General features: G+C 34.8%; 1 protein-coding gene and 1 long non-coding RNA gene across 2 annotated transcripts in view; one reads left to right on the top strand and one right to left on the bottom strand.

Moving 5' to 3' along the window:
* Positions 1-24,036, bottom strand: part of ATRNL1 (attractin like 1) — a 786,695-nt gene that overhangs the window by 184,142 nt on the left and 578,517 nt on the right. The gene's annotated exons all lie outside the window — the stretch shown is intronic.
* LOC111093032 lies at positions 2,223-10,416 on the top strand. Its single transcript, XR_005380648.1, has 3 exons — positions 2,223-2,344; positions 7,001-7,056; positions 9,378-10,416. It is a non-coding gene; the product is annotated as an uncharacterized LOC111093032 (long non-coding RNA).

Here is a 24,036-nt window from a genome sequence, read left to right as displayed (position 1 = left end):
ATGTAATAAAAATACAGACAACGGAATGACTTGTAGGTCAAATCTTACTTGAATAAAATCCAGAGGATAACTAAGCTGTTTGGAAATGTTTAAATTTTGTTCTTAATAAAATTTCCAATTTGTAAAAAGTGACCTTAACACTTTGGAGTAAATTTTCTTTCCATATCTATAAGTGCTCTGATCTCAATAGGAGAAACACACCACATTTTCAAACCTACTTAATTCTTATAAAATTCCTAGAGAGTTGTTTTGGTTGCATAGTTATAATGGATTTTTTGTTTCGTTTCGTTTTGCTTTTCTTTTTCTGGTAGGTACCTGAGAGGTTTCTGGCAAAAGTGATCACGAGATGCAAAGGACTAGAGTCCTGCAAACAGTCATTTCTATTTGATGGTAAAAGTAAAAGGAGTAATGTAATCCTTTCTTATCTGTAATGTAAACAGCAGCTAGTCTGGTCCCTTCATTAAGAGTGAATATTTAATCAATGGGTAAATTCAACTACTTTGTTCAACATACCACTAGGCTCCCAGGAGGATTTCCCAGAAATATAAGATTTGTTAATGGCCTTTCAGAATATCACAGGCTTTTGAGAGAGGTGTGATGTGGATAGAAAGAAACATAAAACAAAGAAGTCCATATGTTCCACCAGTCGTACATAGAAGTATGGGAGATGGAGAAAGGAATACCAGCTGCTATGATTAAGAATGGTTTCACAAAAGTTTGAACTTGGTCTTTAGAAGTAAGTAAGACTTTCCGTAGAATAAGAAAAAGAAAAGGTTGAGAATTTAATCTGATCATGCTGCAGAGGTGCATCCAGGTTAAATACGGTTAAGGGGAGAGGTTTGGTCTGGAATCACAAGGTTGAAAAGTGTAAATGGTACTTGATTTCAGATGCAATGGCAGACTAAGGACTTTGAATTTTTTTAAAAAGGATTTTATTTATTTATTTATGAGAGACAGAGAGATAGAGCGAGAGAGAGAGAGAGAGGCAGAGATACAGGCAGAGGGAGAAGCAGGCTCCATGCAGGGAGCCTGACGTGGGACTCAATCCGGGGTCTCCAGGATCACACCCTGGGCTGAAGGCAGGCGCTAAACCGCTGAGCCACCAGGGCTGCCCAGGAGTTTGAATTTTATAGGAGGTTCTGATGAACCCGGTTCAGATTAAGGTAATGATTGAATGTGAGTGGGGGATGGGTGAAATAGGTGATGTGGACTAAGGAGGGCACTTGTGATGAACACCAGGTGATGTGTGGAAGTGTTGAATCATATTGTATACTGGAAACTAATATTACTACACTGTATGTTAACTAACTGATACTTAAATAAAAACTTTAAAAAAAAAGAGAAAAGGAAAGGAAAGCTGTTTTCAGTTCCTCAAAGAACTGGGTTGCAAACCAAATAACATTATAGTTGATGTACTCATTGACTACATCTTCTTAGAAAATAAAAAGATAATGATTGAATGGTATGACAAATGGTTTTGTATCTTTAGGAATATGTAGCTGAAAAAAACACTTCTACTTAAAGAAGTTGTTCTAATTAAAAAGCAACAACAATAATGACACAATATACCCTACTTATTCTAACTATCCATTGGCACACTCCAATAATTATGGATTTAGCACTGTTCTTGATGTGGGCAAGACCTGTTCTGAATACTCAGTATACATGCATGTGCATTAAGCTTACCATCACCAAACATTCTAAGGACTAAGGATGACACATTTCTCTTGCCTTTGTGAAAGGGATATTATCCTGTTTCCCAATGTAAAGAGATATTGGGGGAAATGTCTAAAGAAAAAAATGTAAGAAAGCCAAGGACATACTCTGTCTCCTTCAATCCTCTATTCTTTCCTACTTTGGCTCTTTACTTCCCAAGCATTCTTATGATACAGTTAGTATCCTGCTGCAAATGCAGGAGCCAATCCCAGAACTCCTTGATTCAATGGAATCTTTAAATTGGGCAGGACTTGGAGGGGGTAGCTTATCTCTGAAGATCTCTTCCAAGATGACTCACTCATATGCTAGCAAGGTAGTGCTGACATTTAGCTGTCAGCTCAGCATGAACTGTCAGCAGAGGCTTTAGGTTCTTTTCAACATGGTCTTCTCCATACACTGAGATGTATAAGCTACTTAATAGCGTGGCAGCTTGGTTTCAAGAGTGAATATTCTGAGACACAGAATATGGAATCTTCCAGCCTCTTAAAGCATAAACCCTAGAACTAGAAAGCTTCACTTGCCCTGTATTCTATTGGTTCAACCCAGATTCAAGGAGAGGAAACTAGACCACCCCCTTCTTGACAAAAGGAATGTTAAAAAATTCAGACATTTTTAATTTATCAAAAAGGTAAGATTACTTAGCAACTGTATATTATTATGAAAGCTTCCTTATTCTTTACCAGTTCATATTCCTACAAGGGAGGACAAATGGTACTTGTGTAGTAATATATAACATCTAGGTACAGACACATCATATTAGGATTAATATAGGCCTTATATAATTGGAAGCAAAGATCTACTTTGAAGTAAGTCTTCATATCTGATTTTGGTGCTGAACTTACTTTCTAAAAAACTTACTATTTACTCTTTAACTATCTCATTTATTTTAAAGATGTGTTATCTTGCATTCATGATTAAACTTGGTAACTAACTGGACTAATTGGCTACGCCATCAAGAAAGCATAAAGCCTATTAACACTGTTTAAATGTTACCTCTAGCACACTAAAGTTCCTTTAATAAGAGTATTTGACTTTTCTGTAGATTTACTTTCTCTTCTCTCCTAAACACTTTGCCTCAAACAAATTATTGTACTGATTGTTCCAGATTTCTTATATATTTTGAAGTCTACATGCTACATTTGTCTTTTTAAGTTCAAACATCATAACTTTCCATATTTTGTTACAGAGCCTTGGCTGCATGTTTATTCTGTTATATTGGATTATAACTGGAAGCCCATAAAATCTTTAAAAGCTTCATTTTAGAAGAATAATCCAACACTATAAAATGATACTTAGTGGGCAAACATTTTCTGATTGAAGAGAAAATACTGTCAGTTCTGTTTCCTCAAGTCAAAGTAATCTATTGATAGTGGAAGACTTTGCATATAATACATAAAATAAAAAAGAGTACTATTTTATATAGTGTTTTCTTTAAAAAAGATAAAAGAATCACACTATTTTTAAAAACTCAGTCAAGTATTACAAAGATGATTCAACATTTTTTAACCAAACTATTCACATTCAAGGAGAGGTACATTGAAAACTATGGTTGTATATTTTAGAAGAGAAAATTTAGAGACAAATATTTTAGAAGTATATACTTAGAATTGCATTAGACATAATGTACTTACTCTATATTACTAAAAAAGAATTTTAACGGTCAACTATGATCAAAAACAAGATTTACAATTATTTTCTAAATTATAACATTAAAAATTAACAGCAGATTATTCAAAACCTCAATGCTATTCATTTCTCAGCTAATGTCTTATGACTATTATTCAACATCATAAAAATGCCATTATTTCATTTAATTTTTTCGATGCCTGTGGGATGGGACTGGTAGAAAAAAAAGAAAGCCTCATATCAAAAGAATGACCTCATTTACTCTAAACACAATTGAGTAGAAGATTAAAAAGTCAGAAGAGTTATTGGCAACACTTGATCTTAAAAAATAAAATAAGAAAAAAAATTCCTGGGGCATTCTGTCAGTGGTGGGATTAACGTAAACTAATTACTGTGATGTGTCAACAAAAGAAGAGACCATTTAATAGAGGAATCAAAAAGTATCCTACTGTTGGGAATATGTTAGAAAGGAAAGGAATATTGGCTTAGATAACAGTTTACTCAAATTTAGATATGAATGTGAAATCTATTCTACCAAGAGGTGTCATCTACTTATTCATTTATTTATTTGTTTAGTTATTTCTATACCCAAAATGGGGCTTGAACTCATGACCCTAAAATCAAGAGGTGCATGCTTTACTGAATGAGCCAGCTAGTCACCCTCTAAGGGTTACTTTTAATGGCTTTTGTGACCAAGACTCTTATAGGCCTAATTTCCTCATTTCCTGGGATCTTAGAGAATCTTACTCTAAATCACCCCAGCTTTCATTAATGCACTTTAGGATTTGGCATAGCCAGATATTATCCAAACACATTCCAATCTCAAATCTGGGGCTGGTAAAATGGTTGATTGTTCTAGATGAGTGCTTATTTGGGGAGATGCTAGGAAGCAATTCTTGACTTTATGCACCTGAATGGCTCATGAGTTAGGAATGAGAAATGGGGACTAGGTTTTTGAATCTCAGGTTTAAGGGTTAGGGCACAAGATCTAAACCTGAAGTAATAAGGTTGGAACTCATGAATCATATACATTCCCAAAGAAGGTCAGGTAAATAAGGAAAGATAGAGAGGCAGATAAAATAGACCATTCATGCAGAATTTAAAAAGTTAAATTTAATGATTTCTAAAGCTCTACATTAACTTACAAAGAATTCGGTTTCAAAATGTTGGTATTAGTGTTGAGAATTCAGAAGTCAAAGTACTTGACTATCTATCTCTACAGTGAAATGTTTTTATTAACCAAGCTTAGAGTTCACCATTTCCATTACAATGAATAAAATGAGGATGGACTTCATGGGCATGTGGGCTGTGCAGTTGTACAGAGCCCTGTGGTTAGGAGTGCCCCAAGCTTGGTTAAATGCTCTGAAATTCTTGAGATTCTCCATCTTGAAATTCTTAATAATTTTTTAACAAAAGGCCCCATATATTCATTTTGCACCATATATTATGTACTTGGTCTTGAATAAAATCTCTTATGACTGGGCTATATATTAATATTCAGAGAGAATAAACAAAATATTTAGAGAAAATGGAGTGTTGGCTACAGTAATCCTTTGTAAATACTCTTTTCTGATGCCCCATCTTCCTAAAGCAATTTTTTCGTGTTCTCCTTATACTAAGGCTGGATAGGAAAGTACCTGATGTAGGAAGATTTTAACTCCTTCTGGACATAAGAAATGTAAAGGGAACTGATAGACAAACTTAATGAAGAAATCTAATAGGAATGAATTCCTAGTGATAAATGCTTAGGGTAAATGTTTTTGGTGATAGATTTTTCTCCACTTTTCCTTTTACACAAATTACGGACTTGATTTACTTTAATGCCTGAGCTGAGAAAAGGAGCCGTTTACTCTATACTCTTGCTCCCTACCTTGACTTCACTTCTGCTAGCAAGGAAAATCCCTTTCCCTGCTTCCCCACAACAATTTTCTTTACTAACTCTTCCTCAATGTACTTTGTATAGTTTTCTAGCTCTCTGTATAAAGGGGTGGCAGGAAAACATTGCCTCCCCAATCAAATACCAATTGAAATTGCCCATTGGTTGTGGATGATTTTTACCTCAGTCACTAGACACAATTTCCAAGACGATTTCTCTTTATGCTCCTTTACATCACCCCCAAACCTTCCCTCCCATAGCATAATGAATCTCAATGCAGCTGAATCATGCAGGTCTGATTTAGCCTGCAAAAATGTCAGTCAAAGCAAGCAAGATGTACTCTTTGGCCTTGAGTGCTCTAAGCTGCTATGAATCATAGGTTTAGTTTTTGCCAAATGAAAAGTGATTTTACTTGCAAAAAAATATCTGTGGAGATACTTATGGCTTTTAACTCACAGGGAAAATGTACTAAAATCATCCAGGGGAAAGGAGACTCTGTGTGTGTGTGTGTGTGTGTGTGTGTGCGCGTAAATCTTTTATGAAACCTAAAAAAAGGAACCAGAATTTACTGCATTTGCTTTCAATTAAAATCTTTTCATTTTTCAGCTTCAACTAACAGGTGTTAACCATTAGACTAATAAATTGCTTCTTCAAATGGACCATATCAATGAGTTAGATATTTAATAAGGTTCAAATTTTTTGTAAGGGAGCAATTCAGTTAGGAAGACTTTTAAAATTAGTTGCCAAAATATTGAGCAACATGATATTTTCTCTAACTCATACTTATAAGCACAGTATAAAAATGGTTTTGTGAATACTGCATTCTATAATCTTGGAGTTTCTGTTCTTAGGAAAGAAAAAAATTTACAAAAAATTGTTAACCTTCTTGTTCACCTTGGAATCCAATTCCACAAATTGCAAGCGCTGTTCTGTTAGTATGGCACTTCATCCTTAGCCACAGAACACCTATAATGGTCAAAGGAGCTTTCATTTCTTATGAGAACTGTCTATCCTGACTTTTAAAGTGCAACTTAAGACATTGTTCAATATGTTCAGTCTCTACTAGCCTTCAGCTAATCCAAGACTCCTCTAAACAATGTTTATCTAGTACAGTGGCAGCCCCATTAAGCTGTCTGAAACATCTCATCTTATTTTTTCCCCAAGATTGTTCTTGTTATGAACAATTTTTGTAGCATAGAAAAAAATTGTGAAGGAGTAAGCATTTCAGATAACATTTCAGATTAGGCTATTATAGTAAAATTGAACATCCCAATCAAGTCATCGAGCTTCTAAACTGATTTACTACATCGATGATCTTTTATGTTTTTAACTATTTGGAAGAGACAGAAAACTAGAACTGATTTCTCTCCTGAAAATATACTCAAGAAAGGAAAGCACAGAAAAGAGTAAAGCTGGTATATTAGATTCATAGTCTGCTGAAAACATAATAAAAAAGGGCATTTTCTAAAAATGCTGAGAGATGATATGACCTAACAAGATTAAGAGACAGACTGTAAGCAAGAAGCCTGTGAATGCTTGTCTTGGTTGCATCAATCACTTTGGGAAAATTATTTAATCCTGGTTATCCTTATATTTCTTTCTCTGTAAAACGGGGATGATGTTTCTTACCATAGTGCTAAGGCAGCATATCTGATAAATAATGGATCTTTTCTGTTACTAAATATACTTTAATTTCTGTAAGACCTGGCTTCCTAAGAAGTTAATACCATTTGTTGCATAAGACCGAAATGTTGTATTTTTAAAACATTTTTTGCTTTTTAGGTGAAACATTTTTAATATACTTCATTTACCCTGAAGCAGATACTTACTTTTCAAAGGTAGGGACATATTTTTAAAATGCTTGACTTGTAAATCAAGAATATTTTTCTAAACTGTTTGCACTATATGTTTTGCATTTCACACCTACTGAGCATGCAGGTATATTAAGAAAACCCATCAATAAATTCTTTAGAAGACCATGATTAACAGTATGTATTCCAAGGCATTTTCAGTGGTTTTATTATGCTTTATTCAAACAACTAATTAACATCACCAGAAAGACCTCTAAGAATTTTTTTCTCAAATTTTGGAAGCTAACCATTTTAAATAGGCATCTATTTTCTGTAGACTGCAGCTTATTTTTACAATATCAGTTTGTTTTATTGACTTCAAATATGTAATTTTCTCAGCTTCAATTATTGTATGTATGAGTAATAGACATTTAATTGCTAATTTGTTGGAAGATCTATGTCTCAATATGCTTTTGACATACCTTAACTTGAAGAGGACTGATATTCATTTTAAGTAAGTTTAATCAGTTAACTTTCTCACTGATCTGTTCAAACTATTTTTCTTTTTTAAAATTTCTCTTTCTTTATGAAAAACAGCTTATTAGGGCAGCCCCAGTGGCTTAGTGGTTTAGCGCCGCCTTCAACCCAAGGTGTGATCCTGGAGACCCAGGATTGAGTCCCACATCAGGCTCCCTGCATGGAGCCTGCTTCTCCCTCTGCCTGTGTCTCTGCCTCTCTGCCTCTCTCTCTCTCTCTCTGTCATGAATAAAGAAATAAAATATTTTAAAAAAAGAAAAAGAAAGACAGCTTAGAAAATATTGAGTATAAAAAAATAAGACAATTCCATATCATTGATTACATATCTTTAGAGTTTTACTGCCATGCTCCAGTGACCTCTAATCTTCATTGCGTCTAATATGCCATTTTTACTTACAGCTTCATTTTGAAGATTTCAAAAATTTATTGGATTTGGGTTTAAAATAGTAATACTGCTATCAATGTGTTCATTAGATGGCATAAATTTTTAGACCTCCTCATACATATTTCCCTTTGAATTTTTCAGTTAAACAAAACAAAACAAAACAAAACAAATAACATTCAGGGCAGTACAACCTTGATCCAGGTTTTATGGAACCTAGAACTTTTAGAGTTTTAGAATCCCTCTTTAAGAAAAAATAATATAAAATTAAGAATACAGTATTAAATACCAGTATTTACAAAGGTCCTGTGCATATAAGGGGCCTTTACACTTAAGCTTCATTCACTTCAAAGCCAATCCACTTCTTGAGCAAAAGCTGTTTGACTCTTCCATTTTGTTCTAAGACACACATGCAAAGAAATCTAGAACCCAAGACACTATGTTTAGTAGTAAAAATAGGAATAATAACCATTACTAATTAAAAAGTGCTTATAAAATGTATTAGGTGCAGGAAAGCCCTTCATATGTATTGATCTCATTAAATTCTTGTAACCACGCTATGAGGCTGCTATAATTATTTTTATTTTATGGATGAGGAAACTGAGCTCAGATAAGTAATATAACCTAAAACATCCAACTATCAGGTGATGCATCTGAAATGTGAAACCAGCTATGAATAACTCCAAATTCAGAGATAATCATGACTAATTGAAACAAAGAGCCCTTGCTTGCTTTCTTTTCTCTCTATAAAATGTGATTAATATCTTTAATAATTCTATTACTTCTAAATCCTTACATAAAAGGGCATTATAGTTTGCAAACACATCTTTAAAAAAAAGATAACCCTAATGTTGAAGTTATAATACAAATTTTTAATTACTGGCACTACACTATAAAGCAAAATGAAGAACATTTTATTTAAATAAAACAAAGATAATATTTCACTAGGAATAAATCCACATCAAACACATTTTTCTTCTCTATGTATCTGTAGCAAATGGTGGTATTTTATAGGCTAATTTAAAAACAAATGAAAATTAAAAAAATAATGAAAGCCATATTTTTCTCAGGAATACTATTGTATATATACCACATAGATTGTTTTTACAGCAGATATTAGTTTGTCAAACTTCAATGGCAAAACACTATATGAGTTTAGTATTGTCCATTTAGCTGTTTCTCGTGGCCCCAGAGAATCTAGTGGTGACTAATGTTGAGAAACACCTTGTTGCCACCATTTCTCTTCTTACCAGGGACTCCACTGGGATAGAACATCATATCCTTAAGATGCAAGGCCTGGCAAAAAGCCTCCCACAAGTCCCCTGGATATCAAATATTCTATTTGATAAATTCTAGTGCTTCTTTAATTATATTTTGGGTACTGCATCATTTGCTCATTTCTTAATCTGTCTTTTTGCTTTGTTTACATCTTTTTCAGGCTCTCTTCCAGTCAATTCGCAGGTAGCCGCTGTGACTGGCAATCTGAAGAAGAAGAAAGCCACCACCTACCGTGGTTGATGCAAGTTTTCCAACCTTCTGGAACAAAAATCTTACATAGGCAGCCAGTCACTCCACCCGTTGCAATCAGGGTGACTACTGAGAATTTTTCTACCATAGATTCTGAACTGTAGCCAAGCACTCGATTGCACCAGTAGTGTCTTCTCGTATACTCAGTTAAATCCGACACTTTATAAGATTCAACTCATCCCTTTCATGCTCATGGGGAAGGGCTTCCAGGTTGCCATAATACTGCTGTGGCCAGCTCTGCTCGTATTCCTCTCTCTACTACCTTTTTCCTTTTTTCCCCATAGAACTCCCATTTGAAACACACTATAAATCACAAATAGAAAAATATAGACTCTTGGAGAAGACACAATCTGGGTTATGCCTCTCCTCATACCATCTTCTAGAAACAGTATGCTCCTTTACTACAATGTACTGAACGCTATGTGTCAGTGCCCATGCTGAGTTCATTTAATCCTTCCAACAACTGATGAAGTATCAATACATTCATGTAACAGATGAGAATCAAACATACATCTGACCCCCTATATCCACTGTAAGAAGGATAATTCACAAAATGTTTCAAGCACTTTCATTTCAACCCCAAGCCCTCAGTATTGTTGACATCTGCATAAATTTCAGCTACAACAGCTTTGGAAACTGAAAATGTGCACTGTTGAGCAATGCTGGGTCTTCAGGTTTGATTAGCTTATGGGAACAACTGCCATGATAATAAGCATTCCAAACATACCCGCATAGTTTCTAGTTACAGTGTAAGAGGAGTTGGCCTCCATAATTACCTTTACAACTTTGAAAGTGAAAATGAGTATAAATGTCCATGCTTGAAGGAATGATTTTCCCCATTTAATTGCTCTGGACATCTTTTCCCGTATTATGCTTGACAATGTATCACCTTGGTTAATTCCTTTATTATTATTTTCATCTAATGTAATGGAGACAAGTTATTAAATAATACTTGTTTTTCATACATCTGTATTTTTTACTTAAAAGTGCAGTTTTAATTTTTTCATTGGTAAGAAAAGAAAAAGATGAAAAATGACTCACTTAAGATGTAGAACTTAATAAAGGTAATTCATGTAACAACCTTCTTCTGTTGAAAACAAAAGACTATGCATTCTTGCTAATTCTCACCAGAGCACAATAAATATTGTGAGCCTAAATTTAATAGAATAATGTTACCATTCCCTACTTTAAAATTAATTATAAACTGTACAATAAAGTGAGCTAAATTAATAAATTAAAATCTTCCTTTAAAGTGCAGTTAGGAAGAAGAAAAAGCCACTTGACAATGTCAGGTGAAGTGAATAGGATGCATAAATTTATTATGTACATGGCTTAGAGTTGCTGCTGACAAGAAAAACTGTAACAGCACATATTCTCCTATAACCAAGGGAACAATCAATGAAAGGATGGTCAAAAAACAGACACTCATTTGCTTCTTGAAATGAGAGAATGTAATTAGATTTAAAGGACAAAAATGGCACAATTATTTGATAGGGCCTTGCTATCCTGTCTTCCTAATTCCAATAGTAATGTAGATAAGCATATCTACCAAGTCATAAAATAGCATATCTTAAAGTAAGCAAAAAAAGGGGGGGAGGGGAAATTCCCCAGTATCTCCAGAAGAGCAGAGAAAATATAATGTTAATACTAACAAAAGTGGCCATTATTTATCAACTATTAGATATGATGGATAATTTATATGCACATACATGTTCTCATAACACTTAGAAAGTTAAATGTTATTATTGTCATTTTACACATGGAGATACATGAGGCTAAAAGAGAATAAGCAATTTAAGTTATAGCACCAGAAGTTGGAGGAGATAGGATACAAATCACAGGCTTTGCAGAAAATGAATATGAAAAACTTTGATGTTCAAACTATTGATCAAACAACCAATTATTGACCATGTATCTTCATCATTCTTACCACCACTTACAACTTCTTGGTTGGGAAGAGAAAAACAAAATAATTACAATATCCACAAGAATGTTCAAGCCTGTCAGTGTCAAAACTACAATGACTAAGCCCCACTAAGAATTAGAGTCTTCAGAGGGCGGCCCTGGGATTAGGGACCAAGATAACAAACAAAACTCTTGTAAAGTGATTCTGATGTGCAGCCAGGCTTGAGATCCTGCGGTACACTAAGTGAAACTGGCAAAGAAGGATAAGAAGTAATAGGAATGATGTAAGCATTGAAAGATAGTTCTGGTTGATAAGTGAAAGAACAGATAAAGAAAACTGTAGGACAGAGAACATTATGAATAAAAGCATAGGTGCAGGAACGGGCCTGGTGCAATGAAAGGAAAAGTAGTTACAAGATTGAATGGGTGACAGTAATAATGAGCGCTAGTAAAATATAACTTGGATTTTATGTGGTAGCCAACAGGCAGCTCTCATAAGCTTAAAAATCAGTGAGAGGGAACTGAAAAAGGTGGTACTCTATCATAATAAGTCTGGTCATGGAAAGTGGATCAATAAAACAGGGAACACAGGCAAGGTAGATGACTACAAAGCTCCTACCCTTAAGACTAGATTAATAATAGCATTGACAAAAATGGAGCTGTTCAAAAGGAAAGTCAGCTGGGGGGAAGATAATGGGGCTTTATTTAATGTTCACTGAATGAATCAATGAATGATGAGTCTGTCTTGGACTTGCTCACTTATGAGGAAAACTGTACGATAATGATTTAGGACTATAGAGCTGGAGGAAAGGTATGGTAAGGTACAAAATGTCTATGTTTAATAAATAAATGAGTGATAACAGTTAGAAGGGATTACCCAAGCACTGAGAAGTGATAAACTCTCGGGACACTATGAGTCATAAGATAAAGCAGTGGGTAATAAAGCCTTCATAATAATTATCCTACGCCCTTGCCATTATGAAAAGCTTCACAATCTAAAAAAATAATAATTCTTATCATAACTCAGTGATATAGACAGAACAAATGTTATTATCCACAATTTTCATATGAGTAAATTGCAGCTTGGAGTTTATGTGACTTCCCCAAGGTAACACAACTAATAATTAGGAAAACCTGCACTCAAATCCTCATCTTTCAACTCTAAATTTTGTTCATTAATTAAGGCCAATTTATATAATTCTATATAAAGATTCAGCCCATGAAGTCATAATAGTCTGAAAATAAGAAAGGATTTGTAAAAAAAAAAATAAAAAGTAAAAAGAAAGGATTTGTAAAACATCATTTTTGGACGCCTGGGTGGCTCAGTAGTTGGGCGTCTGCTGCTCAGGGCGTGATCCTGGAGTCCTGGGATCGAGTCCCACATTGGGCTCTCTGCATGGAGCCTGCTTCTCCCTCTGCCTATGTCTCTGCCTCTCTCTCTCTCTGTGTGTCTCTCATGAATAAGTAAAATCTTAAAAAAAAAAAAAAACTTGGACATTTTAACGAAGAAAAGTAAGGGCATATAATAGCATTTTTTTCCGAGATGATTCTGGACTTCATATATTCCCTCTCTTCCTTTCTACCATGGAAAGTCAAACTTCCTTTAATCACTGTAGTGCATGATGCCAGGGGTTCATCATACCAAAGTTCTATTAAAATGTGAATTCATATGGAAGCTTGTAAACTATGAGGTGCTGGTTTTTACCATCATATTTTAAAGAGGAAAATGTTTAGGGTCTTGGCAAGGCTGTAGGAAACAGTCATTACCATAGCTGTTGATGGGAGTCTAAGATGGTAGAAGGTAGAATTTTTTAACCAAGGACACTTGCAATGTCTGGAAACATTTTTGGTTATCACATCTAGTAGCATCTGGTGCTTAGAGGCCAGAGATGCTGCTAAACATCATACAATGCATAGGCCTCCCCAAGGAAGAATGATCAGGGATAAAATGTCAACAGTACCGAGGCTGAGATATCCTGCTGCATAAAGATCAACTTGGGGATCTTTGTCAAATCATAAATGCATATTCCTCTTGAATTAGAAATTTTACTTCTACTACTTTTTCCTACATATAATTACACATGTGCAAATTCATTCATTCAACAAATATTCATTGAATATTTACTCTAGAAGCTAGGATTATATCAGGGAACAAACCTGAGAAAAATCTTTGCTGTTTGGAATTAACGTGCTAGTGCAGGGTAGGTGTAGGAACTGAAAATGAAACAAATAAGGAAAATACATAGTGCATTAGATGATATGAATTTTAGAGTGGGGGGCAAAGGATGGTTAATAAGAAGATATGGACAAGAATATTCACTGCAGCATGTTTTTAAATAGATAAATATTGGGAAAAGCCTAATCGTATATCAGTGAGGGACTAGTTAAATAAATTGTCATGCCGTGGAACACTATGCAGCCATAAAAAAGTAGTTTCATAGGTGCTAATATGTAATTATCTAGCAAAATGATGAGCCCTGCATCTATAGAGAAGAGAACATTGATATTAACATCGGTATGAAATATGTCTGTAAGGAAGCACAAAAATCCTGAAAATACTGGTTACCTCTAGGAAGATGAATGGGTGGTTAGGGGATCAAGGTGAGAGAATGGCTTAATTCTCATTTTATTACCCTACTCTGTATCTTTTGATTTTTTAATATGAATGCTATATAATAGGCATTGAATACCTACCTAGTAAAATAGTTCAATATTTTTTCTAAAAGGGTCTTCATGACACAGAAGTTTTAAAAAATATACATACTTAAATATATAGATGTATATAGCAATGTGTATATAGATGTGTATAGACATGTATATATATGCATATATTATCTATGCATCATTCATCCATATATCTATATCTATATCTATATCTATATCTATATCTATATCTATACACATACTCCAAACACATGAAAGCATCTTAATTCTTAAAAAATACAACATGAATCAAAGGTTTACTTAGAAATCCCCCTTGTATAAAGAAGATGTGGTATATGTATACAATGGAATATTACTCAGCCATTAGAAATGACAAATATCCACCATTTGCTTCGACATGGATGGAACTGGATGGTATTATGCTGAGTGAAATAAGTCAATCAAAGAAGGACAAACATTATATGGTCTCATTCATTTGGGGAAAACAAAAAATAGTGAAAGGGAATAAAGGGGAAAGGAGAGAAAATGAGTGGGAAATATCAGAGAGGGAGACAGTACATGAGAGACTCCCTAACTCTGGGAAACGAACAAGGAGTGGTGGAAAGGGAGACAGGCAGGGAGTTGAGGTGACTGGGTGATGGGCACTGAGGGGGCACTTGATGGGATGAGCACTGGGTGTTATGCTATATGTTGGCAAACTGAACTCCAATAAAAATAAATTAAGAAAAATAAAATAAAAAAGAAAAATAAATAAAATCTTAAAAAAAAAATCCCCCTTGTCCTAGACAAACAACTGGGTAAGGGTGGGAAAAGAGTCCCTGAATCCTTTCCTATCTGGGATATAAAATTCACAACAGGAATTTTTGTCTGCTTTTTCAGTACTGAATTACTAGTGCCTATAACAGTGTTTGGCATATAGCTAGGAAATCAAGTATTTGTTGACATAATGAATAAATGAATGAATAAACAGCCTTACTTTACTCCCATTTCTTTTCTCATTATCTGACAGGCTCCTAGTATCTTTCTCTGCCTTCAGTCTCTTTTTCTCAATTTATTCCCCATAACATCATGAGAGGGATTTATTGAGAATACAGATTTGTTGTGCTTTAAAATCTTCTCCAGTTCCTCACTGCCTACAGGAGTAAGACTCTTTGTGATCCTCCACTACTTCCCTTTCTCTGCCTCTCACCATTTTTCTTGGAGTCTATATGCAGCTATACCAAGTGTACCATGCTCCCACTTGACTACCTTTCTGAAACGCCCTCTCTTGTCTAAGGAACTCTTACTCTTTTCCCCCTAAACTCTTGCTCAGATATTGAAACAATTCTAAAATAATCTTGCTTTCACTGGAACAATTACTCCTCTTCTCCTATGATCATAATTAGTTTCTTCTTTCTCTCTGTTCCAGAAAATATGTACATCTCCTTATTATTATGTCACAGTCAAGTGTGTCTGTCTCTCTCTCAACAGATTATGAGTGCCTAAGGGGTAAGGCCTGAATTTTATTCATCTTTGCATATGCAACCTTACCATAATAGCAGGCTTATGATGGGTTCTTGAACTCCATAGGAATGTAACAATTGGAAGAAAGTTCTTGGCAGGCTACCACCCCTAAGGCACTGCACAGACAATAGACTGAAACATATCCAGTCTTCCAGTGGAAAAAGGCCTATTTACTTATCCTGCAGCTTCAGCCTGAGGGACAGGCTTCATTTTTCCCATTCATCTAGAGGCTAAGGAAGTGCTCACAAAGAACATAAACAGAGAGATTCTATCCTTACACATCCTGCTACAGCTTGATGAGACCTCCCAAAAGGGGGCTTATACACTTATCTAGAGCCCAGAATTTTGCAACTGTCACCCAGGGGATAGCTCTAAATTTCCTGGTCTGCAGGCCAGCAGGGATTACAACTGCAGCCCCACAGGACTGTATATATTCATGTGCTTTAAAAGCTGCTGCCTGAGAATCTGACTTCCAATCAGCCTGAAATTAGATGATAAATGAGATTTCTCCCTGTGCAACACTGACAGGTATTGGCACACCCTCACCAATGAGTTCTATATCAAGAATAAATCAGGCAGTTTAAACAGTCATGGAGATTTGAGAGACAACCAAGAACTAGAACAAGGTTGAACAAGGTTCATCACCTAAACAAAGCCACCTCTTCAAGACTGAGAGGTTGTTGTTTTACCTAATACATAGAAACAAATGTAGAGTCCGGCAAAATGAAGAAACAGAAGTATTCTCCAAATAAAAGAATAAGATACAATCACAGAAGAAGACTTTAATGATATTGAGATAAGTAATATATCTGATAAAGAATTCACAGTCATGATCATAAAGATGCTCACTGAACACGGAAGTTCAGTGGGAAGTAGGGAAGAATGGATAAATATAGTAAAAACTTTAACAAAGAGACAGAAAATATGAGAGAGTATCAAACAGAAGTCACAAAACTGAAGAATACAATAACTGAACTGGAAGATATTCAGTAGACTAGATGAAGAGAAGAACAGATCAGCAAGCTGGAAGACAAAGCAATGGAACTTACTTAGACAAAGCAGCAAAAAGAAAAAAATGATTTTTAAAAATGAAGATATTCACAGAACCTATGCAACAACTAGTAGAATAACATTCATGTTATAGGGGTTCCAGAATGAGAAGAGAAAAGGGGGCAGACAGCTTATGTGAAGAAATAATAGCTGAAAACTTCTCCAATCCAGGGAAGGAAACAGATATCCACATCCAGGAAGCCTAGAGAGTTCCAAATAAGATGAACCCAGAGATCCACACCAAGACACATTATAATTAAATGTCAAAAGTTAAAGAGAGAATTTTCAAAGCAGCAAAAGGAAAACAAACAGTTAAGTCAAGGGAAACTCCATAAAGCTATCAGTAGATTTCTCAGAAGGCACTTTGCAGGCAGAGTGTCATGACAAATTCAAAGTACTGAAAGGAAAAAACTTGAAACGGGAATACTCTACCCAGTAAGGTTATCATTCAGAATTAAAGAGAAGAAAAAGTTTTCTAGACAAGCAATAGCTAAAGTAATTCATCACTGGTATACCAATCTTATTAAAATAGTAAAGGCATATCTTTAAGCTGTAAAAAAAAAAAACACTAATTAATAACAGGAAAACATAGATAAGTAAAAATCTCACTGGAAAAGATAAATTTATAGTAAAGATAGTGGGTTGATCATTTATACCTCACTATAAAGGTTAAAAGACAAAAATAGTAAAATTAACTAAAACTATAATAATTACTTAAGGAATACATAAAATAAGAGGATGTAAATCGTGACATCAAAAACAAGATGTGAGTGGGGTTGGAATATATTCAAATTTAAGCTGCTATTCAACTTAAAATAGACTGTTATATACATAATATGATATATGTAAATCTCATACTAATCACAAAGCAAAAACTTATTGTAAATATAGAAGAAAATGATAAAGGAAATCTAAACATAACAGTAAAGAAAACCATCAAACTATAGGGAAGGGAGATAGAGGAAGAAAGAAAAGAACTACAAAAACAACCAGAAAACAATCAACAAAATGTCAATAAGCATATTCCAATCAGTCAATAATTTCCTTAAATGTAAAGGGTATAAATTCTCTAATCAAAAGACACAGAGTGGCTGAATGGATTAAAAAAAAAGAAAAACAAGATAAATCTTTGTACATACAAGAGACTCACTTCAGCAGTAAGGACAGGTACAGAGTGGAAGTGAAGGGATGAAAAAGTGATTCAATGCAGATGGAAACAAAAACAAGGCTGGTGTCATCATATTAATACTAATAAAATAAACTTTAAAAAAACATTTTAATAAAAGGCAAAGAGGGGCACTGTATGATGATAATGGGGTCAATGCATCAAGAAGATATAATATTTATAAACACATGTGCAGCCAACATAGGAGTACCAATTTATATAAAGCAAATATTAACAGATTTAAAGGAAGAAATTAACAGCACTATAATAATAGTATAAGACTTTAACACCTCACTTTCATCAATGGATAAATTATCCAGCCAGAAAATCAGTAAGGAAACATTGGCCTTAAGCAATACATTAGACAATATAGACTTAATAGATACGTATAGATCACTCCACCCCAAAACAGCAGAATACACATTCTTCTCAAGCACACATGAAACACTATCTAGGGGTGATCACAAGTTGGCTACAAAACAAGTCTCAACAAATTTAAGAAGACTGAAATTACATTAAACATCTTTTCTGACGACAAAAGTATGAAACTAGAAAACATTACAAGAAAAAACCCACAAATAATGGAAAATAACATGTTACTGTATAGCTCTATGGTTACAAAAAAAATCAAAAGAAAAATAAAAAAATACCTAGAGACAAAAGAAAAGAGAAACTCAACATGCCAAATTCTATGGAATGCAGCAACTGTGGTTCTAAGAACAAAGTTTATAGCAATATAGGCCTACCTCAAAAAACAAGAGAAGTATCAAATAAACAACTTAACTTTACACCTAAAGGAACTAGAAAAAAAAGAACAAAGCCCAAACTTAGTAGAAGAAAGGAAATAAAAAAGATCAAGTGGAAACAAATGAAATAGACACTAAAAAAGATGACAGAAAAGACCAATGAAACTAAAAGCTGGTTGTTTGAAAAGATAAACAAAATTGACAAACCTTTAGCTGTCTCACCAAAAAAAGAGGGATCAAATAAAATGAGAAATGCAAGAGAAGTTGTAACTGATACCACAAAAATACAACAGATTGTAAGAGAATACTGTGAACAATTTTATACATGAACAATTTGGACAATCTAGAAGAAATGGGTAAATTCCTAGCAACTTATAATCTTCTAAGACTGAATCATGAAGAAAAAATCTGAATAGATTAATTACTAGTAAAAAAAAACTGAATTAGTAATCAAAAACCTCCTCACAAATGAAAGTCCAGGACCAGATGGCTTCATTGGTGAAATCTACCAGACAATCAGAAAGATTTAATACCTATCCTTTTCAAACCCTTCCAAAAAATTGAAGAGAAGGGATTGCTTCCAAACTCACTTTAAAGGCCAGCATTTTCCTGATGCCAGAACCAGACAAGGACAGCATAAAAAACAAAACAAAACAAAACAAAACAAAACTACAGCCTAATATCCTTGATGAACATACATGCAAAAATCCCTAACACAATATTAGCAACTGAATTCAACAATATATTAAAAGGATTATACACCATAATCAAGTGGGATTTATTCCTGGGATGCAAGGATGATACAGCATCTTTAAATCATTCAACCTGATACACCACATTAACAAAATTAAAGATAAAATTATATTATAACTTCAAGAGATACATAAAAAGCACTGAACAAAATTCAACATACATTTATGATTTAAAACAACAACAAAGTGGGTATAGAGGGAACACACCTAATCATAAAACTATTCATGACAAACTCACAGTTGATATCATACTCAACAGTGAAAAGCTGTAAGTTTTCCCCTTAAGATCAAGAATAAGATAAGGATGCACACTTTCACTGTTTTTATTCAACATAGTCCCTGAAATCCTAGCCAGAGCAATTAATCAAGGGGAAAAAAGGCACCCAAATTCGAAAGGAAGAAGTAAAACTGTCAGATGTCATACTATAAATATAAAATAATAGATTCTACCAAAAAATATTAGAACTAAGAAGTAAATTCAGTAAACACTCATGTCACCAAATTAATATACAAAAATCTGTTATGTTTCAATACACTAATAATGAACTATCAGAAAGAGAAATCAAGAAAACAATCTGATATATAATCACATCAAAAAGAATAATATCTAAGAATAAATTTCACTCAAAAAGTGAAAGATCTATATACTGAAAACTTGACATTAATGAGAGAAACTGAAGATGACACAAATAAATGGAAAGATAATGCATACTAATGCATTATTAGAATTAATATTCTTAAAATGTCCATACTACCCAAAGCAATCTACAGATTCGGAGCAATCCCTATCAAAGCTCCAATGGCATTTTCAGCAAAACTAGAAAAAAGAACTTTAAAATTTTTATATAAAATCACAAAAGATCACAACTAGCCAAAACGATCTTGAGAAAGAAGGACAAAGCTGGAGATGTGTTATCCCTGATTTCAAACTATATTACAAAGTTATGGTAACATTCTTGGGAGAGGAGCTGTGAAGACTTCTGGAGCACTTTGGGGGAATCTGGAGTGTAGTGTGCATGCCCAGGGTCAGACCTATGCTCAGAAAAGACCTGAAAGGACCCTCCACTTATACCTCAGGTTGATCTCAATTCCACACTAGCAGGAGGTGAAGGCTAAGGCAGAGTTGGAGTATTAGCTTAGCATTGATGGAGTATCCTAGCTCAGAGCCAGTATGCAAAGACCAAGGGAGTTATTTTTCTTTTTTGTCTCTAGGCATTGAGTAGTATCTTCCTGTCATTACCTGACTGCTGAGATAACAGAACAGAGGCTTGAAGGAGCAAACACGACAAGAAATAAAATCTTTGCAAAATTAGTTTAGAGAAGTCAGTAAACAAATGGACAAGAGCAGCCAGGGTAAGAAATGGGGGGACGACTGAGGTGATAGCTAAAGGGAACAAGGTTTTTTTTTTTTTTAAGATGTTATTTATTTATTCATGTGAGGGGGGGGGGGGGGAGACACAGGCAGAGGGAGAAGCAGGCTCCATGCAGGGAGCCTGACGTGGGACTCAATCCCGGACTCCAGGTCACGCCCTGGGCCAAAGGCAGGCACTCAACCGCTGAGCCACCCAGGCGTCCCCAAAGTTTTTTTTTTTTTTTAAGAGGACTAAATATTCTAAAACTGTCTGTGGTGATGACTGCACATATCTGTGAATAGACTAAAAATTATTGAACTTTACAGTGTAAATGAATGAAATGCATGGTATGTGAATTATATCTCAATAAAGCTGTTTTAAACTTGAATAAATAAAATGCGGCACCTGGGTGGCTCAGTCAGTTAAGCATCTGCCTTTGGGTCAGGTCCAGGAAATGAGCCCTCCATCAGGCTCCCTGATCAACAGGGAGTCAGTTTGTCCCTCTCCCTTTGCCCTTCTCCCCTGCTTATGTGTTCTCTCTCTCTCTCTCTCTCTCAAATAAATAAAATCTTTTAAAAATAAAAAATAGGGGTGTCTAGGTGGCTCAGTCAGTGAAACATCTGATTATTGATTTAGGCTCAAGTCTCAGGATTGTGAGAGTGACCCCAAATTAGGCTCAATACTTAGTGGAGTTTATTTCTCTCTCTCTCTCTCCCTCTGCCCCTCACCATGTGCTCTCTTTCTGTCTCACTCTTTCAAATAAATAAATCTTTAAAAAAATTAAAAAGTAAAAAATAAAAATGAATGAATAAAAAATAAAAATTATAAGCTGTTATTTTCTAAACCCACTATAGAAATTAAAAAGTGACGTCCCTACAGAATGATTTTAGTGATTAACTGTTCACATTTAAATTTTTTCTGTACTTAGAATCTGTCAATAAAAATTACTGAGTTACTTTCTAAAGTATAGAAGCATTTATTTTATTTTATTTTTATACAGTACTTTTTGAGAGGTTTAGCCTTAGATGGGATGTAAAATCACTTTTTCCCTAACTTATGTTATAATCAAGGGAAATTAAATAGTAAGTTTCAGTCCCCAAGTTGATCCTTAAAAAAAGAATTTGTAAGTCCTGACTTTTTTTTTTCAGATACTGAGTTCTATACCATTTTGTCATTTGTTTTCACATTGACTATCCTAGCAATAAATTCTTAGTCTTGAACTTTCATTATTACTTAGGAAGTACTAGGTTTTCTGCATTGAATTAAACTGTCGCATCTGTATATTTTCAATTGTCATGGATAAGGTGATACAAATCCTAGCAAATCTGTCAAAAGGTTAGGCAGCTCTTTGAAGAGGTCATCACTGCTGTCTGAGCCAGGTTGAATATAACTCTCAGATCTAATGACATATCTACTAAGGGTTTTCAAAATAGGAGGGAAGAAGAAAATTGAGGGTTTGTTTTTTTTTTTTCATTTATTTCATTATTTGAGAGAGAGAAAGAGCACAAATGGAGGGAGGGACACCTGGAGAGAATCAAGCAGACTCCCGCCAGGCACAGGGCTCCACACAGGGCTCCATCCCAAGACCCAAGAGATCATGACCTGAGCTGAAACCAAGAGCCAGACATCTCACAGACTGAGCCAATCAGCCCTTCCCCCAACCCCACATTTCAAGATTCCTTTTTCCAAAAACCAAGGGTATTTCTTGCTGGGGTTGGGGCTGCAACTGCTTCTCATACCCTCCACAGTTATGGAGGTGTCTTACACAGAGTAGGTGCTCAGAAACAGTTTGATAAATAAACGAATAAATGAATGCTGATTTCTTCATATAAAACTTGGATACTTTTTCACTGCTGGGCTCTTACATCCTTCAAAGATAATGCTTCGATGGAAGAGAGAGAAAAGAGCCCTTCTAGGCAAGCTTCCTTGAAATCTCCATCTCCTTAGGGAAGGGAAAACCAGAAGGGAAGAAATGTTCATTATTGAGCCTGTCCTTTGTTCTAGATATTCTGCTAGATGTTTTACCAGTTTAAGCTCATTTAATCCTCGCAACAATCCTGAGGTAATCACTACTGTGCCTGTTTCAGTTTCAGGAAGCAAAGTTCAAAGAACTGAATGAATCTACCCATGATGAACATAAGAGAAAAAAGCGAGGATTTTTACCCAAGCCTGTCTGACTCCAAAGTTTATTCTACTATGCCACTCTTTTCTAAAAACAAACTAAACCCCCCAAAACTACAAAAACAAAACCCAGCAGCAGCAACAACAAAAACTGTGCTTTTATTTTGTCTGTTCCTTTCATTCTGAATCACTTCAATTCTTTTTTTTTTAAATAGGAGAGAAAATAATGATAATGATGACGACAACGACAACAACAACAATGCTTTCAAAATTTTTTTTTTTTTTTTTTTTTTTATTTGTGATAGTCACAGAGAGAGAGAGAATGAGGCAAAGACACAGGCAGAGGAGAAGCAGGCTCCATGCACCGGGAGCCCGACGTGGGATTCGATCCCGGGTCTCCAGGATCGCGCCCTGGGCCAAAGGCAGGCGCCAGACCGCTGCGCCACCCAGGGATCCCCCACAATGCTTTCAAAAGGACATTGCTCTTTAGTCTTATTTACCCAAATGCAGAATTTAATTGTCAGCGGTATTTAACATGATAAATTAGTTTTTTTGTGTGTCTTTTCAACATACACACATATATACATACATATATACATGGAGATCACCAGGTTCTGCACCCTTTTTTCTAAGTCAAATCACATACTACTAATGAATGAGTGTTTCTGCTTGTCTCACCCAAGTCTTTGTGTCTTCTTTACCCCTCAAATTATTCTACTAGGAGATGGCAAAAGGTACTTACAAACAGGCAAACTAACAAAGTGTAATTACTGTCTTCTTTAATATGTATTTTAGTATTATTTGAAGCCTATTTCAAGCATTTCAAATAATGTATTATTATAATAAAGGTTTTTCTAATAAAAACAGCCTTTTGCTATCATTTTTAGCTTTCTTTTGATAATGTGAATTGATTTTTTTAAAAAAAAAAAAGAGCTCCAAATGCACGGTCTTTGAAACTCTATCTCAAATAGGTCAGATTCTTAACTTCCCTAGTTGTGCTGTATGGCATGAAAGGCTGCCTGTGTTTTCTCATGACTTTACTCCTTAGGGGACCTCCCATGGATCATTTCTCTTAGTAAAAAAGAATCCATTGACTGAGCCTATCCTAAAGCTAACAAACTGAGCTTTCCAGGGAGGAACAACAGTAAATTGAGTACAGCTATTGACCAGCCTTCTGTAGTTAAAAATACAACAAACTATATCTTGTCCAATTTATTCTTGAATTACTGGTCATTTTCATGCTCTGCTGGCATTACTTACTACTTGATAACCTTTCAGACAAGTAGGACAAAAAATTCCAGTTACTTTCTCTGTTTTTGTTATC

Source organism: Canis lupus, chromosome 28 (genome assembly GCF_011100685.1).
Source record: "Canis lupus familiaris isolate Mischka breed German Shepherd chromosome 28, alternate assembly UU_Cfam_GSD_1.0, whole genome shotgun sequence".
In the NCBI taxonomy this organism is placed as follows: Eukaryota; Metazoa; Chordata; class Mammalia; order Carnivora; family Canidae; genus Canis; species Canis lupus.
The sequence above is the reverse complement of the archived record's forward strand: the minus strand, read 5'-3'. Positions and strand labels throughout refer to the sequence as shown.